The following is an 8,654-nucleotide window of genomic DNA, read 5'->3' as shown; positions in this document are numbered from 1 at the left end:
ACGGTACGTCGGCGACACTCACACAGACGGTACGTCGAGAACACTCACACAGACGGTACGTCGGCGACACTCACACAGACCGTACGTCGGTGACACTCACACAGACAGCACGTCTGCGACACTCACACAGACAGTACGTCGGCAACACTCACAAAGACGGTACGTCGGCGACACTCACACAGACGGAACGTCGGCGACACTCACACAGACCGTACATTGGGGACACTCACACAGACAGCACGTCTGCGACACTCACACAGACAGCACGTCTGCGACACTCACACAGACAGCACGTCGGCAACACTCACACAGACGGTACGTCGGCGACACTCAAACAGACGGAACGTCGGCGACACTCACACAGACGGTACGTCGCGAACACTCACACAGTCCGTACGTCGAGAACACTCACACAGACGGTACGTCGCGAACACTCACACAGACGGTACATCGAGAACACTCACACAGATGGTACGTCGAGAACACTCACACAGACTGTACGTCGGCGACACTCAGACGGTACGCCGAGAACACTCACACAGACGGTACGTCGAGAACACTCACACAGACGGTACGTCGGCGACACTCACACAGACAGTACGTCGTGAACACTCACACAGACGGAACGTCGAGAACACTCACACAGACGGTACGTTGGCGACACTCACACAGACGGTACGTTGAGAACACTCACACAGACCGTACGTCGGCGACACTCACTCAGACCGTACGTCGTGAACACTCACACAGACCGTACGTCGAGAACATTCACACAGACGGTACGTCGCGAACACTCACACAGACCGTACGTCGGCGACACTCACACAGACGGTACGTCGTGAACACTCACACATACGGTACGTCGAGAACACTCACACGGTCCGTACGTCGTGAACACTCACACATACGGTACGTCGAGAACACTCACACAGATGGTACGGCGGGAACACTCACACAGATGGTACGTCGAGAACACTCACACGGTCCGTACGTCGTGAACACTCACACAGACGGTACGTCGGCGACACTCACACAGACGGTACGTTGAGAACACTCACACTGTCCGTACGCCGTGAACACTCACACAGACGGTACGTCGGCGACACTCACACAGACCGTACGTCGTGAACACTCACACAGACCGTACGTCGAGAACATTCACACAGACGGTACGTCGTGAACACTCACACAGACAGTACGTCGTGAACACTCACACAGACGGTACGTCGTGAACACTCACACAGACCGTACGTCGAGAACACTCACACAGACAGTACGTCGTGAACACTCACACAGACCGTACGTCGAGAACACTCACACAGACGGTACGTCGAGAACACTCACACAGACCGTACGTCGGCGACACTCACACAGACGGTACGTCGTGAACACTCACACAGACGGTACGTTGAGAACACTCACACTGTCCGTACGTCGGCGACACTCACACAGACGGTACGTCGTGAACACTCACACAGACCGTACGTCGAGAACACTCACACAGACGGTACGTCGAGAACACTCACACAGACCGTACGTCGGCGACACTCACACAGACGGTACGTCGTGAACACTCACACAGACGGTACGTCGTGAACACTCACACAGACGGTACGTTGAGAACACTCACACTGTCCGTACGTCGGCGACACTCACACAGACGGTACGTCGTGAACACTCACACAGACCGTACGTCGGCGACACTCACACAGACCGTACGTCGTGAACACTCACACAGACCGTACGTCGGCGACACTCACACAGACCGTACGTCGGCGACACTCACACAGACCGTACGTCGTGAACACTCACACAGACCGTACGTCGAGAACACTCACACAGACCGTACGTCGAGAACACTCACACGGTCCGTACGTCGTGAACACTCACACATACGGTACGTCGAGAACACTCACACGGTCCGTACGTCGAGAACACTCACACGGTCCGTACGTCGGCGACACTCACACAGACGGTACGTCGAGAACACTCACACAGACCGTACGTCGGCGACACTCACACAGACGGTACGTTGAGAACACTCACACAGACCGTACGTCGGCGACACTCACACAGACGGTACGTCGAGAACACTCACACAGACGGAACGTCGAGAACACTCACACAGACCGTACGTCGGCGACACTCACACAGACGGTACGTCGAGAACACTCACACAGACGGTACGTCGGCGACACTCACACAGACGGTACGTCGAGAACACTCACACAGACGGAACGTCGAGAACACTCACACAGACCGTACGTCGGCGACACTCACACAGACGGTACGTCGAGAACACTCACACAGACGGAACGTCGAGAACACTCACACAGACCGTACGTCGGCGACACTCACACAGACGGTACGTCGAGAACACTCACACAGACCGTACGTCGGCGACACTCAGACGGTACGCCGAGAACACTCACACAGACGGTACGTCGAGAACACTCACACAGACGGTACGTCGGCAACACTCACACAGACGGTACGTCGAGAACACTCACACAGACGGTACGTCGTGAACACTCACACAGACCGTACGTCTGCGACACTCACACAGACAGTACGTCGTGAACACTCACACAGACGGTACGTCGTGAACACTCACACAGACGGTACGTCGTGGACACTCACACAGACGGTACGTCGAGGACACTCACACAGATGGTACGTTGGCGACACTCACACAGACGGTACGTTGAGAACACTCACACAGACCGTACATCGGTGACACTCACACAGACGGTACGTCAAGAACACTCACACAGACGGTACGTCGAGAAAACTCACACAGACGGTACGTCGGCGACACTCACACAGACGGTACATCGAGAACACTCACACAGATGGTACGTCGAGAACACTCACACAGACTGTACGTCGGCGACACTCAGACGGTACGCCCGAGAACACTCACACAGACGGTACGTCGAGAACACTCACACAGACGGTACGTCGGCAACACTCACACAGACGGTACGTCGAGAACACTCACACAGACGGTACGTCGAGAACACTCACACAGACGGTACGTCGGCGAAACTCACACAGACGGTACGTCGGCGACACTCACACAGACGGTACGTCGGCGACACTCACACAGACGGCACGTCGGCGACACTCACACAGACCGTACGTCGGCGACACTCACACAGACGGTACGTCGGCGACACTCACACAGACGGTACGTCGAGAACACTCACACAGACGGTACGTCGGCGAAACTCACACAGACGGTACGTCGGCGACACTCACACAGTCCGTACGTCGGCGACACTCACACAGACGGTACGTCGGCGAAACTCACACAGACGGTACGTCGGCGACACTCACACAGTCCGTACGTCGGCGACACTCACACAGACGGTACGTCGTGAACACTCACACAGACGGTACGTCGGCGACACTCACACAGACGGTACGTCGGCGACACTCACACAGACGGAACGTCGGAGACACTCACACAGTCCGTACGTCGGCGACACTCACACAGACGGAACGTCGGAGACACTCACACAGTCCGTACGTCGGCGACACTCACACAGACGGTACGTCGGCGACACTCACACAGACGGTACGTCGAGAACACTCACACAGACGGAACGTCGGAGACACTCACACAGTCCGTACGTCGAGAACACTCACACAGACGGTACGTCGGCGACACTCACACAGACGGTACGTCGAGAACACTCACACAGACGGTACGTCGAGAACACTCACACAGACGGTACGTTTGCGACACTCACACAGACGGTACGTCGCGAACACTCACACAGTCCGTACGTCGGCGACACTCACACAGTCCGTACGTCGGCGACACTCACACAGACCGTACGTCGGCGACACTCACACAGACGGAATGTCGGAGACACTCACACAGTCCGTACGTCGGCGACACTCACACAGACGGAACGTCGGAGACACTCACACAGTCCGTACGTCGGCGACACTCACACAGACGGTACGTCGGCGACACTCACACAGACGGTACGTCGAGAACACTCACACAGACGGAACGTCGGAGACACTCACACAGTCCGTACGTCGAGAACACTCACACAGACGGTACGTCGAGAACACTCACACAGACGGTACGTCGAGAACACTCACACAGACGGTACGTTTGCGACACTCACACAGACGGTACGTCGCGAACACTCACACAGTCCGTACGTCGGCGACACTCACACAGTCCGTACGTCGGCGACACTCACACAGACCGTACGTCGGCGACACTCACACAGACGGAATGTCGGAGACACTCACACAGTCCGTACGTCGGCGACACTCACACAGACGGTACGTCGAGAACACTCACACAGACGGTACGTCGGCGACACTCACACAGACGGTACGTCGAGAACACTCACACAGACGGTACGTCGAGAACACTCACACAGACGGTACGTCGGCGACACTCACACAGACCGTACGTCGGTGACACTCACACAGACGGAACGTCGGCGACACTCACACAGTCCGTACGTCGAGAACACTCACACAGTCTGTACGTCGAGAACACTCACACAGACGGTACGTCGAGAACACTCACACAGACGGTACGTTGGCGACACTCACACAGACGGTACGTCGCAAACACTCACACAGTCCGTACGTCGGCGACACTCACACAGACCGCACGTCGGCGACACTCACACAGACGGAACGTCGGAGACACTCACACAGTCCGTACGTCGGCGACACTCACACAGTCCGTACGTCGAGAACACTCACACAGACGGTACGTCGGCGACACTCACACAGACGGTACGTCGAGAACACTCACACAGACGGTACGTCGGCGACACTCACACAGACCGTACGTCGGTGACACTCACACAGACAGCACGTCTGCGACACTCACACAGACAGTACGTCGGCAACACTCACAAAGACGGTACGTCGGCGACACTCACACAGACGGAACGTCGGCGACACTCACACAGACCGTACATTGGGGACACTCACACAGACAGCACGTCTGCGACACTCACACAGACAGCACGTCTGCGACACTCACACAGACAGCACGTCGGCAACACTCACACAGACGGTACGTCGGCGACACTCAAACAGACGGAACGTCGGCGACACTCACACAGACGGTACGTCGCGAACACTCACACAGTCCGTACGTCGAGAACACTCACACAGACGGTACGTCGCGAACACTCACACAGACGGTACATCGAGAACACTCACACAGATGGTACGTCGAGAACACTCACACAGACTGTACGTCGGCGACACTCAGACGGTACGCCGAGAACACTCACACAGACGGTACGTCGAGAACACTCACACAGACGGTACGTCGAGAACACTCACACAGACTGTACGTCGAGAACACTCACACAGACTGTACGTCGAGAACACTCACACAGACGGTACGTTGGCGACACTCACACAGACGGTACGTCGAGAACACTCACACAGACGGTACGTCGAGAACACTCACACAGACGGTACGTCGGCGAAACTCACACAGACGGTACGTCGGCGACACTCACACAGACGGAACGTCGGAGACACTCACACAGTCCGTACGTCGGCGACACTCACACAGACGGAACGTCGGAGACACTCACACAGTCCGTACGTCGGCGGCACTCACACAGACGGTACGTCGAGAACACTCACACAGACGGTACGTCGGCGACACTCACACAGACGGTACGTTGAGAACACTCACACAGACGGTACGTCGAGAACACTCACACAGACGGTACGTTGGCGACACTCACACAGACGGTACGTCGCGAACACTCACACAGTCCGTACGTCGGCGACACTCACACAGTCCGTACGTCGGCGACACTCACACAGACCGTACGTCGGTGACACTCACACAGACGGAACGTCGGAGACACTTACACAGTCCGTACGTCGGCGACACTCACACAGACGGTACGTCGAGAACACTCACACAGACGGTACGTCGGCGACACTCACACAGACGGTACATCGAGAACACTCACACAGACGGAACGTCGGCGACACTCACACAGACGGTACGTCGCGAACACTCACACAGTCCGTACGTCGAGAACACTCACACAGACGGTACGTCGCGAACACTCACACAGACGGTACGTCGAGAACACTCACACAGATGGTACGTCGAGAACACTCACACAGAATGTACGTCGGCGACACTCAGACGGTACGCCGAGAACACTCACACAGACGGTACGTCGAGAACACTCACACAGACGGTACGTCGGCAACACTCACACAGACGGTACGTCGAGAACACTCACACAGACGGTACGTCGAGAACACTCACACAGACTGTACGTCGGCGACACTCACACAGACGGTACGTCGGCGACACTCACACAGACGGTACGTCGGCGACACTCACACAGATGGTACGTCGAGAACACTCACACAGACGGTACGTCGGCGAAACTCACACAGACGTTACGTCGGCGACACTCACACAGACGGTACGTCGGCGACACACACAGTCCGTACGTCGGCGACACTCACACAGACGGTACGTCGGCGACACTCACACAGACGGTACGTTGGCGACACTCACACAGACGGTACGTCGCGAACACTCACACAGTCCGTACGTCGGCGACACTCACACAGTCCGTACGTCGGCGACACTCACACAGACGGTACGTCGGCGACACTCACACAGACGGAACGTCGGCGACACTCACACAGATGGTACGTCGAGAACACTCACACAGACGGTACGTCGGCGACACTCACACAGACGGTACGTCGAGAACACTCACACAGACGGTACGTCGAGAACACTCACACAGACGGTACGTCGGCGACACTCACACAGACCGTACGTCTGCGACACTCACACAGACAGTACGTCGGCAACACTCACACAGACCGTACGTCGGTGACACTCACACAGACCGTACGTCTGCGACACTCACACAGACAGTACGTCGGCAACACTCACACAGACCGTACGTCGGCGACACTCACACAGACCGTACGTCTGCGACACTCACACAGACAGTACGTCGGCAACACTCACACAGACCGTACGTCGGTGACACTCACACAGACAGCACGTCTGCGACACTCACACAGACGGTACGTCGGCGACACTCACACAGACGGAACGTCGGCGACACTCACACAGACTGTACGTCGGCGACACTCACACAGACGGTACGTCGAGAACACTCACACAGTCCGTACGTCGGCGACACTCACACAGACCGTACGTCGGCGACACTCACACAGACAGTACGTCTGCGACACTCACTCAGACGGTACGTCGAGAACACTCACACAGTCCGTACTTCGGGGACACTCACACAGACGGTACGTCGGGGACACTCACACAGACGGTACATCGGCGACATTCACACAGTCTGTACGTCGGCGACACTCACACAGACCGTACGTCAACAACATTCACACAGACTGTACGTAGATGACATTCACATAGACTGTACCTCGGTTGGTGACACTCACACAAATTGTACATCGACACTCACATATACTGCAGTTTGACACTCACAGATTGTACTTCGATACTCACACAGAGTGCACATCGATACAGTCTCTACGTGGAAAACACTCAGACACTAGGTTGACAACACTCACACAGACTGTACGTAGATGACATTCACATAGACTGTACCTCGGTTGGTGACACTCACACAAATTGTACATCGACACTCACATATACTGCAGTTTGACACTCACAGATTGTACTTCGATACTCACACAGAGTGCACATCGATACAGTCTCTACGTGGAAAACACTCAGACACTAGGTTGACAACACTCACACAGACTGTATGTGGATACTACTCACACTGTATGTAGATAACACTCACACAGACTTTACGTGGAAAACACAGACTGCACATCGTTACTCACATAGACTGTACTTGGATACTCACACAATCAGTACTTTGACACTCACAGGCTCACTTCAACACTGACACAGACTGTACATGGATGACACTCATACAGACTGTATGAGGACAACATACACATACTGTACGTCGATAACATTCACACAGACTGTACGTGGACAACAGTCACTGACTGTATATTGACAACATTTACAGACTGTGTCAATGATACTCACACAAACTGTATGAGGACAAAATTTACACAGCTGCACATCGACACGCACAGTGGCTTCACTTTGACACACAGATTGTTCTTCGGCACTCACACAATCTGTTCTTCGACACTCACAGGCTGACTTTGACACTCACAGACTGTACATGGATGACACACACAGACTGTATGAAGACAACATACACGTACTGTACGTTGACGACACTCACACATACTACACGTTGACAACACTTACACAGACCGTACATGGACAATACACAGAGACTGTACTTCGACAGCATTTACACACTATGTGACAGTGACTCTCACACAGACATTCACAGTGACTGTATGTCAATAATACTCAGAGACTATCTGTGAACAAAACTCACACAGACTTTATGTGGACGACACACACAGACTGCACATTGACACTGTACTTCGACACTCACAAAGACTGTATATCGACACTCACAGGCTGTATATTGACACTCACACAGACTGTATCTGGACTACATTCACACAGACTGCACATTTACGACACTCACACAGAATGCACATGGACAATACACACAGACTGTATGTCG

This window comes from Hemitrygon akajei, chromosome 3 (genome assembly GCF_048418815.1).
Source record: "Hemitrygon akajei chromosome 3, sHemAka1.3, whole genome shotgun sequence".
Classification (NCBI taxonomy): Eukaryota; Metazoa; Chordata; class Chondrichthyes; order Myliobatiformes; family Dasyatidae; genus Hemitrygon; species Hemitrygon akajei.
This window is presented reverse-complemented; position numbering follows the sequence as displayed.